This window comes from Microtus ochrogaster, unplaced genomic scaffold (assembly GCF_000317375.1).
Source record: "Microtus ochrogaster isolate Prairie Vole_2 unplaced genomic scaffold, MicOch1.0 UNK41, whole genome shotgun sequence".
NCBI lineage: Eukaryota > Metazoa > Chordata > Mammalia > Rodentia > Cricetidae > Microtus > Microtus ochrogaster.
The window spans coordinates 716302-727096 of record NW_004949139.1 but is presented as its reverse complement, the minus strand read 5'-3'; the positions used below and the strand labels follow the sequence as shown (position 1 = coordinate 727096).

Genomic DNA, 10795 nt, shown 5'->3' with positions numbered 1-10795 from the left:
TGGTCCCAAACTAATAGATATCCACCTGCCTCTGCATTTGTGCTCTCCCAGCTATGGATAAGTGTCTTTTAGAATATTTCCTCTCCCATCAGGGCTTTAGCATACTCACCTGAGTCTATGACTATCCAAACATTCGAAATGGCTGCAGCCTAAACTCCAACTTTCTATGCTCTTACGGTAACATTCCCCGATTACCATTCTAATGCTCCAGAGTTCTGCACCCCAACACCTCCCACCTCCCTTGGAGAAGCTCAGGGGAGGTCTCTTCCCTTCCAGGTAGACTGGATGAAGGATGGCAAGTGGTCCCCAGGAATGATGACAGTGAGCCCCGAGCCTCCCCCTGCTCCCCCTCCAAACCCACAGCAGGCAGTGGGCGTGGCCCTCAGGGTGACTGAACTCAGTGGAGGGGAACATCTGGGTGCTGTTAAGGAGACATCTGGGTGCTGTTAAGGGATGCAGCCGAACATCTGGGTGCTGTTAAGGAGACATCTGGGTGCTGTTAAGGGATGCAGCCGAAGGAACCCCAAGGCCAGTCTGCTCCTCTGAGACAGACATACCTGCCTCCCCCATTGGGTGGACAAAGACTCTCCAGTGGTGCTGCAGGAGTGGGCTTGTGCAGCTTTAACTGTGTGTTTTTTATGAGTCTGATCCCCTCTCCTGGACTGAAAACTTGGCAAGCAGGACTAAAACTGCCCACGATCCTCTTCAAAAGTCTGTGTACGGCAGAATGCCACAGAGGAGGGCAGTCCTTAGACACTAGCTGAGTTATCTGATGAGAGAAGCAAAAACAAGTACCTGGTCATCCCCTCCTCTACCAGCCTCCACCCACAGAAAACCTGATCTCAGAACTAAGACCAGCAGCCTGTGGCTTGGCTTGTCCTCTGGGATAACCCGGAACTGCTGAGAGTTCAGGTGGTGACTGGGCGTCACGCCCCCCCCCCCCCCCAGGCATTTCCACACCAGTCCTGTCCTTCAGCAGGCAGGAACACTCTAAAGATGGGGAATGAGTGGAGGGGTCCTGGGTCCCACAGCTGGGAAGCAGGATGAGTGTGGGGATGGCCCAGGTCCGAGAAGTAAAAAGTTAGCCAGGAAGGGTGAGTGGGCGGGGCTCGAGCTCCAGGCTCCCCACAGTCGGCTTCCCCAGTCTCTTTGGCAGGAAGAGCCTGTTGGACACATCCTGGGCCTCTGCCTTCATTTCCCCTGCTTCCCCGTCCAGCTCTGCTGGCATCTCTCCATCAGTTCTCTTATCTCCACCGTTGGCAGGATCCCAGCTCTGGAACCCTCCCCAGCCTCTCCCTCGCCCTTTCTTCTGTTCTCCGGTCTAGCACAGGGCTTCTCCAGCACAGCGCCCCCTGCTGCTGCTCTCCGCACTCTTCACAGACACCACCCAAGTGACTCACCCCACTTAACAGTGTCTCTTCCAGCTGTGTTTAACACCTGTTCTTCCCCACTGCCTGCCGTGCCCTGAGGTAAGAGTGGAAGGATTAAAAAACAAAAGGAAAAGTGGGTACCTTTAGGTGGGACCCTGCAAAGATGTGCCACCATGCAAACACGCCCCACTCAGCAGAGTTAGTGCAAGAGGTTTACTGGGGCGGGGCGGGGGGTAAAAGAGCATGTCATCATGGGGGACAGGAGGCAGCAGACAGACAGACAGACAGACAAGGCAAGAGAGCGAGCTGTGCCTTGCAGGCACTTGTAAGGGTGCACATGCCACATAGTGGATGGTGGAGAGACACCTGGCGACAGGTAACTGCATTTGGCTTTGGCAGCAGAAGCAGGGCTGCCATGGTGGCTGCAGGTCCAGCTCAGGTCTCTCCACAGGACAAGGCCCTGTGGCACACAAACCCTTCCACGTGTAGCACCTGCATGCTACACACACCCTTAGTGAGCTCTGTCTATGGAACCCTTCATACCTCTGACCATGACACACTCCCTATTCCTCATGGCTAACCTTGACCTCTCCAGAGGGCTAGAAAGTAGGGACATCGGAAGAGAATCACAAAGAACCCTTCTAAGCCAGTGCACTGGCATCTCGGCTCCTGGACTCCAACTGGAGACCCCCAAGCACTCGATCTTATGTGTTCTTTAGTTCTTCACTTAACTCCAGTGAAGAGTCCTGTTGTGAGTGAGCCTCTCCTGAAGGCCCATCACCTTGTCATTCCTGCCCCGTGACCAGGGCCTTCATCCCCAAGCCCAGGACCCCAGACAGAAAGAGGAATCCCATGGGCCACTCAGCCTTCTTCCTGAAAAGCTCCTGGGCCCTGGAGTCCCCACCAAACACCCGACGCAAAACTGAAAGGCGGCCAGAGTGTTTCCCCAAACAGTGCTCTGATTTCATGGGCCACACAGATACCCCTCACAGAACACAAAGACCTTCAGAGCTCAGCAAAAGACTTTCTCTTATGTTCTTCAGAGCATTCTTTGGCTCAAGGTAAAAAACTTCTATCCCATCTCAGTAGCCCATAGAAGTTTCACCAAGCCGGGCGATGGTGGCACACGCCTTTAATCCCAGCACTTGGGAGGCAGAGGCAGGTGGATCTCTGTGAGTTCGAGACCAGCCTGGTCTACAAGAGCTAGTTCCAGGACAGGCTCCAAAACCACAGAGAAACCCTGTCTCGAAAAACCAAAAAAAAAAAAAAAGTTTCACCAAACACACATCCTTGATAGTAAAATAATTGTAGGAGAGTCTGTATGGTGACTTGGAAATGTTACAACCTTGTCCTTTCCCTGTACCCTGTGGTAGTCTCTATTCCTATCTATCCACCTATCTATCTATCTATCTATCTATCTATCTATCTATCTATCTATCTATCATCTATCTATTATCTATCATCTATCTATCTATCAACTATCTATCATCTATCGATCCATCTATCTATCTATTTATCATCTAGCATCTCTATCTTTGTCTATCATCTATCAATCAATCTATCTATCATCTATCTAACATTTATCATCCATCCGTCTATGTATGTATGTATGTATGTATGTATGTATCTATCTATCTATCTATCATCTCTATCTTGTCTATCATCTGTCTATCTATCATCTATCTAACATTTATCATCTGTCTGTCTGTCTGTCTGTCTGTCTGTCTGTCTGTCTGTCTCTGGCAACTGGAGCTCACTAATGTTTAACTGATTGTGGTGCCTTCCCAATAAACACAGGGTTATCCCCATGGTTGGCTCCACCCCCTCAAGCAAATATTTGCTTTCTTTTTATCTTGGAGTTTTTCTCTTTCACTTTGGCTTCTAGAATATTTGGTTACCATCTTAGCCTGTGTTTCTGCCTTTGATGGGATCATGTGGTACACTTGGCTATTGTCTGAGCCATCCAGCTCTTTCTGGACAGGAGTGGGGTAAATCTAAAGCAATCAATGACAGAGTGCACTGGCTTCTTGGACTTTCTCCTTTTTCCCATTGTCTCTGCAGCAGCACAAGTCGTGAGACACTGCTCAAACGGGACGACATGGACCAGTTCAAAACACTATGCTCAGATCCCTGATCTGCCACTTTAGTGTCAGACAAATCACCCAGAACAGTGAAGCTAACACTGCAGCTCCCTTGGCTAGTATGGGAAGGCTAGCTGGGCCAGTCTCATGCCATCCCAAGTGTTGTCCCGGAGAGCCTCTGGGGAGGAGCTGTCTCTGTCTGGAACATCCTGCAGCTAAGCTTCTCAGATATTAGAGATGCCTTCTGCTAAGTTAGGTCAGGGCTTGAGCCTGCAGCCCTCCCACTTCACAGGATACCCTCAGACACAAAGTTCACACTGTTAGTCCACTGAGGTTGATCTGATCTGAGGCCAGGATCTTCCAATAGATTCAGAAGGGAACGGAGGAGCCTGGGCTAGTACCTGTGCCCTCATGCCCACCCTGAGTTCCCCAGTGGCTGGATTCTGAGCTGGGCTCCGTACAGAGATTGGGTCTCCATATTTAGCCTCCCTAGTGTTAGGATCACAGGCACGCGCCACCACATTCAGCAATAACGGTGTAGTACTCTTGCTCGTTGCTAGGTCTTCCAGAAGAGCCCACCAAGCACAGACAGCAGGAAAGTGGAGCATGAGACTTCAGTAGAGTGAGACACCTCCTCTGCCTCCTCGGCCGGGAACGGCCCTCTCCCTCTACAGCCCACATTCTGTCCTTTGAGCTCCAGAATGCAGAGTGACTGCCTTAGCTTTTAAAGATGTCATTCATCTTCACATTGGTGTGCCACAGTGCACATGGGAGGCGGGAGGATGACTTCCTTGTCTCTGTGGCTGCACTGTGTGCTTTAGGCTTAGCTGTCCTAGTGAGTGTTCAAGTGTCTCTCCTGCCGTTGCCACCCATCTCACTGCTGCGTTACAATACATTCCACCCTCTGTGGCTTTTTATGTGGGTTCTGAACTTAGGCCAGGCTGTGCAGTAAGATTCTGCCCATTGAACCCTCTCCCAGGTCTAACACGTTACTTTGCACCAGCGACTGGATGGGTATGTGGGGATCACCTTCTGAGGGACTCCTGCTTGTTTCCTCTGTGTGGTCTGAAGCTGGGCCCACCACTCTAGGAGGCCTGTGCCTGAGGGAAACCTCATGGCCTGCATGTGAGGGAGCAAGGGTCTGGCAGCCCTGTGAGATCTCGGATCCATTCCATTCATCTCTTTCCTGGTTCTGCCAGAGCCTAGCATCACCTTGCTGAACTAAGCTTAAACCTTGTGTGGTTGGGCTGGACACGTATGGACACGTATGTGGGTGCAGTGTGCTGTAGACCTGTGAACTGAGTCGTGTGAGGCACATGCTTCAGCGGGAGTTACGCCATGGGCACAGGCTCCCTGTTCCTCGGCTAGGTGCCTGTACTTCCCTAAGATGGCCCACAGCAGTCCCTGGATCTTTGGATGGGTTGGAGGAGTGGGATGGCTCGGCCAGAGCACCCCACCGCCTCCCAGTCTGAGTACACCACCTAGCTTACTAGCCAAGAGCTTGAAGTAGTGCCAACAACCAGGGCTGCATCTCCTACAGAGGCCCGCCAGGCCTCTCTTATTCCAAACAGAACACTGAAGATAGTGCTGTCCCTCTCATACCTTGAGGGCAGCAAGAGCTGCTGGATAAAGGTCTTAGAACCTAGGATATACAAGGGAGTGTCCCTGCCAGTGGCACCGGTTAGTTCCTGCTCTGTGTGGGCAAGAAAGAGCTCTCACCTATCGCTGTAGCGAGCGCACTTCTAGACAGGGGGGTTGGGGGGGGGGAAATGTACCCAAGGAAGGTCAGCAGGGAGACATGAGTTTGAGCTGGCCGAGTTCATCAGGGATGGGGCTCTCAGGGGAGCCTGACTGTATGGGAGCACCTGACTTACGACGGATGATTCTGGCCAGAAAAGACATGTGAAAGGTCTAAGGACAGTGGGGCTTTGACCCTTCCAGAGGAGGCCTCATCCAGGACTGAACTGGCAAAGCCTGCTTGACCTCTAACCCTTCCTCCTTCTCTTGGGCATCTGCCTTTGTCATGGGGAAAGCCGAGGAGCCTCCCATAACATCTGGGCTGCCCCCTAATTGTGGCCCGGGGTCCCAGGGCACACCAGAGTGAGGTGTGTGGGCAGCACAGGCAAGCACTCCACCCCACACACTGTGAATCCACATGCTGACTGGCCCCACACATGTGTGTACCCAGCCTTCCTCCACATTGGCTTCCATGTTCTCTCCCCCCTGGGAGCCTGGTCCTCAGATACTTTGGGGCTGTAGCCCTGCTCCCGGTAACCCTTTCAGGGGGAGAGGGATCTTCCTGTCAGTGGCCTCCTGTTGTTGAGAGTGGCGGCATCTTTTTCTCTGAAGACAATGTATTTCCCAGCAAGAGAACAGGCCCGTTCTGAGGTCTATTATCTTGGCCTGCACACTGCCCTTTTGTTGCTGTGATGACCACTCTTCATGAGAGCAGCAAGATGCAGACACTTCAGTTATCATCATCATCATCATTTGATTTGATTTGATTTGATTTTACATCTTGCAGATGGGAGAACTACGATCCAGAGAGGAACGGACACTTGTTGAGGTTATACTATGCTTGGGTTAGCGGGAAGGAGCCATCAGCCTCTGGGGCTTAGGAAATGAACTTAGTTTGGAGCCCAGGGGATGGGGCAGGCTGGGACCAGTCGTGTGGGGACTCATCTTCCTCAGCAGGCTCAGGGCACACAAATCAAAGCCTTGGCATTTGGAACTGAAGCAGTCTGGCCTTAGCTCCTCTCCTGCTTCCTCCAGACTGGTGGGCTTCTCCAAAGAGAACTAGGAGGTGGTATGTAGGGAGTCCTGCTGTGCCCGCCTGAGGCCCCTGGATCTTGGCTCCACACTTTTCTCTACAGCGCTCCCCTCAGCCCGGAGCCCTGGCTTTGCCTTCCCCTCATCTTGATGCCATCAGAAAAGAGCAGGGGCATGGGACATGTGAACAAGAAGAGGAAGGAGAGAAGAAGGGAGGGGCCGCCCAGGCTCTAGCATGGACTGAGGCTAGGGATGGGGGGAGCTGCCAGGGTGTTGCCCTTCCTCCAAGCTTCCCTCCCTCTGAGGATCCATCCATTCTTAGTCCCTTGGGAGTGGTGTCTGGACCTGCATGGTTGGAGTCACAGACAATCGATTTGTTAATCTGGGGGTCTGGATCTCTCTTAATGGGCTGAGAAACCACGGTAATTGTTCCCTGCAGCAGTAATGAGCAGGAGCAAGGCTGTGCCCAAACTCAAAAGAGACTAGGAGAGGAGCTGATGTGTCCAGTCCTCCATCCTCCCAGCATCCCTTGGGCAAAACAGATAGTCCAATGGTACACACTGCTTGGGTGAGGACGCAGAGATGGGGTGACTGGCTCCTAGCTGGGCAGTGGCCCAGTCAGCTGTGTGTCAGACACTTGAGCAAGATCTCTGGATTGAGTTCTGGTCCTGCCACTCAGAGCCCCTGAGACAGTGTCACTTCCCCTCCTGGCAACACCAGTTCCCTCATCAGCCACCTCGCAGACTCCTGCCCTCTGTGGCCCAGGAACTCGGTGGCAGGGTCTGCTCCAGGAGTCCGGCTTACTCCAACTCTCATGAATAGCAGGAGGTGCCGAAGCAGGGTGAATTTTCCAGGTAACGGTGCTTCTCTCCTCAGGGGCTGGCCCCCGTGCACACCACTGCAGCCCTGGCTGGTGCAGTGGCTGAGCAGGTGTGGGTGGGTGTGGGGGCCTCCTTCCTTCTCGTTTCCTCTACCCAGCTCTGCCCAGAACTGCACTGTACACAGGACTCGAGTGGAGGAGATGGGGCCGTGGGGACCTGACTGTGCCTTGGGTGGGGCTGTGGAATACTGAGACAGGATTTGGAGATTTGCAGCTGTAGAAGTCTGAGTTTGAGTTCTGAATGTCACAAGACATTCTTCCTTCCTGAGCCTGGACTTCTTTTTTGCTTGCTTGTTTGTTTTGTTTGTTTTTGATTTTGTTTTTTGAGACAAGGTTTCTCTGTGTAACAGCCCTAGTTGTCCTGGAACTTGCTCTGTAGACCAGGCTGGCCTTGAACTCATGGAGATCCACCTGCCTCTACCTCCCGAGTGCTACGATTAAAGAATTGTGCCACCACGCCAGATCTCTAGGCCTGAACTTCTTACTTGGGGCAATGTCTAACTGAATTCTAGTAGCTGAGTATTTAAAGACCGCTCTGTGTTGGACGGTGTAGCACAGGCCTTTAATCCCAGCAGAGGCAGATGACCTCTGTGAGTTCAAGACCAGCCTTTTCCACCAGGCCAGTAAGACTCTGTCTCAAAAACACAAGCAAACAAAACAAAACCAAAAACCTGTTCATTGTCAAATTCTAAAGAGTGCAGAGGGTCCCTGGGGAGGAGCTGGATAGGGTTCTCAGAGCCCCGCAGGCACTGTGGCAGGAGTCCAGAGGGTCCCTGGGGAGGGGCTGGACGGGGGTTCTCAGAGCCCCGCAGGCACCCTGGCAGAAGAGTCCAGAGGGTCCCTGGGGAGGGGCTGGATGGGGTTCTCAGAGCCCCGCAGGCACTGTGGCAAAAACAAGCAAGAAGCGTGCCAAAACACAATGCAACCTGAAGCTGACCCCATTGAGCAAACTGAAGGGGAGGAGAAACAGTGAATGAGTGGGTCTGGGGAGTGGGGCTAAACCTTTCTTGGAGATTCTGTTGACACTGGACTCTGCTAGCTGGATCCAGGTCACGCAGAGGCCCTGTGTTCAGTACTGGCCTCCTGAAGGTCTATGGAATTCATACAACTCAGAGACTACTCTCCATCCCTCAGTATCAAATGAGGTGAAAAGTGAAAGGACCTTTGCAAGCTATGAAGTGCTGTACTTTCTTCTTTTTAAGATAGTCGTACTGTGTTTCCCGGGCTAGCTTTAAACTTGACCCAGCCTTCCCGGTGCTGGGATTACAGGCATGTACCAAGATGCACCTTCAATGGTGCGTCTCCTCGTGTGTCTAAGGTAAAGATGTAAATGTGTAGTTTGGGAGCATGTGTGGAATAAGTGTGCCCGTACACAATCGCCAGGCCTGCGGGAGGAGTTTCTCTACACTGCTGAGACTCATCTGGCTGGGGATGAGGTGCGTGGAGCAAACCATGCATGAAGCCCTGGGCTAGAACCCCACAGCTCAGGATGTAGAGGCAAGGGTCACATACTCAAAGTTATCCTCAGCTGTGTAAGGAGTTCCAGGCCAGCCTAGAGAAATGAGACTCTATATTTTTCTCTTTTTTGATATTTCCTTACTCTTTATTAATCTCCTAGGAAGGCGGCAGGGACCACAGACTAGAGAGCAGCACTCGCTGCTGTCTTTAGCTTCTCCCCTTGCCTCATTTTTAGACTGCTCCTACAGACTCCCCTGGGAGCTCCCGCAGGTCATCGACTCCTCTGTGAGGTCCACCAGCCGCCACCTTCCCTCTGAGGCTCAGAGCTGACTGGGAGCCTCAATTGTCCCATTGAATCTTTGTGATATCCAATGTCTTCTGGAGGTGCTACTAGTATCCCATTTTACAGACAAGAAGATGGAGGTCTGTGAGGGAAAATGTCAGTCTCAGGATTTGGGGATCCAGCTGGCTAGCAGTAACTGGATTTCAACTCCTAACTCCAAAATTTAGTTTCATCGTTGCAGCCTGATCAATGTGGGCTGTTTGGCCTCTTGAACAACAGAAGGAAAGAGGAAATGACTCGGTTGACCCAAAGCTGGAAGTGTGGGACTGGGGAGATGGGCTCCGTGGTAAAGCATTCGCCAGACAAGTGTGAGGATGGGAATTCAGATCCCTAGAACCCAAGGAAGCAAAGAAGCCCCCCAGTAATTCCGGAGCTCCAAGACTACAGCAGTGCCAGGCCGGTGGGCCAGGGTAGCTGTGCTAATGAGGCCTGGGCCCAGTGGAGCCCACGTCCATGAATAAAGTGGAGAGCAACAAGGAAGATTCCAGATGCCAAATCTCAGGCTTCTGCGTGTTTGTGCAACACACAGCCATGTGCCTGTTAATTTATTTAGTACCCAAGAGACGGCAAGTGTCTCCCGAAGTGTGCGCAGCCAGGATGAGCTGGAGCTTACAGAAACCTTTCTGACTACGGCAGGGTGGCCATGGTGCAAAACCAGCCTGGCTCCATAGTGAGTTCAAGACCAGCCTAGACTATCAAGTAAGTCCTTGTCTCAAAAACAAAGCAAAAATATTACTCGGATGAGTAAATTAATCAAGCTAGGGATAGAGGCACACATCTGTAATTCCAGCCCATAGGGGGTGGAGGGAAGATCAGACCCGTTCAGACCTAGGGTCAGGCTGAGTTTTCTCCTGTCTCTGCAGGAGGAAGGAATTGACAGTCTGTGACAGGCTCCCATTTGGGCAAAGGGCCTGGGGCCAGTCACAACTCTTGTGGAACTAAGTCCACAGGATGTGTCTGGATGACAGGCCCCTTTAGAGCCTGTCCCTGGGCCATTTCCCCATTTGTCTCTGAGGCAGCTTTCTATTTCTGTCTGGGTGGACTGGCAGCCCAGAATCCAACTCTTCCGTTCTGACTGTTGGTGTCTAGTTAGGGCCAGAACCCTGACCTGGGCCTGTGGCCGTGACGGGTCTGCCTGCTTTTCCTGCTCAGTGCTGATCTGATGGTAACAGCTGTGTGGGAGGCAGGCCCTGTGCCAGGTACTCGTGACTACATCAGTGGCCTTTGTGCCCAGCTGTGTGCTGGGTACCAGAGCCCCAGGAACTAAGAGACCCACTGCCTGCTTAAGCACTCATAGGCTGGGGACAAGTGCAAGGAGTCTGCAGGGTGGACTGGTGAGACTACTCAGTGGGTAAAGACACTTCCTGCAGATCCTCATCTGAGTCCAATCCCTGGGACCCGGGAGGAGTGACGGCGGAAAGACAACCAGCTCCTGAAACTTGTCCTCTGGCTTCCAGATATATGCTGTGGCAAGTGTACATACACACACACATACGTACACACATGAATATACACATACATATGTATGTATTAACACATGCACACACATACATGCATGCACAGTACACAAACATGCAAGCATACGTGCACGCATATACACATACATGAACACATGCATGCATGTGCACTCGCATGCATGTGAACGCATGCATACCCGTAGATAATAAATAAATAAGAGTAACGAACAACAACAAAGTCTGCGGCAGCTGAGCCAGGCATCCCACGACAGCACTGGGTTCCACGGCCTGGGATAGGGTGGGACTGTCCTGTGACACTGAAAGCAGCTTTTAATCCAGAGTGAGGGAAATGCTGTCTCTGTCACATCAGAGAAATAGGAGTCCTGCGGTCCTGAGTGCCTTGTGCCTCCTAACAGCGGATGCCAGAGGTGCTAAGG

General features: G+C 52.1%; 1 protein-coding gene across 4 annotated transcripts in view; it reads left to right on the top strand.

Moving 5' to 3' along the window:
- The first annotated feature begins 6933 nt into the window (after positions 1-6933).
- P2ry6 (pyrimidinergic receptor P2Y6) overlaps positions 6934-10795 on the top strand; it is a 23236-nt gene continuing 19374 nt past the window's right edge. For all 4 annotated transcript variants that reach the window (XM_026790131.1, XM_005368779.3, XM_026790130.1 and 1 more), the window contains exon 1: positions 6934-7074. The gene's annotated coding sequence lies outside the window, so the exon portion shown is untranslated. The remainder of the gene's footprint in view (positions 7075-10795) is intronic.